Source organism: Colobus angolensis, unplaced genomic scaffold (assembly GCF_000951035.1).
Source record: "Colobus angolensis palliatus isolate OR3802 unplaced genomic scaffold, Cang.pa_1.0 Scaffold159, whole genome shotgun sequence".
Taxonomy (NCBI): domain Eukaryota; kingdom Metazoa; phylum Chordata; class Mammalia; order Primates; family Cercopithecidae; genus Colobus; species Colobus angolensis.
The window spans coordinates 107,289-107,889 of NW_012114699.1; the positions used below are offsets into that span (position 1 = coordinate 107,289).

Sequence of the window (601 nt, forward strand, 5' to 3'; positions counted from 1 at the left end):
TTTTTTTTTTTTTTTTTTGATATGGAGTCTCACTCTGTTGCCAGCCTGGAGTTGCAGTGGTGCGATCTTGGCTCACTGCAACCTCCGCCTCCCGGGTTCAAGTGATTCTCCTGCCTCAGCCTTCCGAGTAGCTGGGACTACAGGTAAGTGCCACCATACCCAGCTAATTTTTTGTATTTTTAGTACAGACAGGGCTTCACCATGTTGGCCAGATGGTCTTGATCTCCTGACCTTGTGATCTGCCCGCCTTGGCCTCCCAAAGTGCTGGGATTCTGGCTAATTTTTGTATTTTTTAGTAAAGACAGGGTATCACCATGTTGGCCAGACTGGTCTTGAACTCCTGACCTCAGATGATTGGCCTACCTCGGCCTCCCAAAGTGCTGGGATTACAGATGTGAGCCACTGTGCCTGGCCTCTAGATTATCCCATTTCTTTTTCTTTTTTTTTTTTGAAACAATAGTTTTGCTCTTGTTGCCCAGGCTGGAGTGCAGTGGTGCTATCTCAGCTCACTGCAATCTCTGCCTCCGGGGTTCAAGTGATTCTCCTGCCTCAGCCTCCCAAGTAGCTGGGATTACAGGTGCCCGCCACCACGTCCGGCTAA

General features: G+C 49.3%; 1 protein-coding gene across 1 annotated transcript in view; it reads left to right on the forward strand.

Annotated features, from left to right (window-relative positions):
• Nucleotides 1–601, forward strand: part of XIAP (X-linked inhibitor of apoptosis, E3 ubiquitin protein ligase) — a 76,377-nt gene that overhangs the window by 43,108 nt on the left and 32,668 nt on the right. The window lies entirely within an intron of this gene.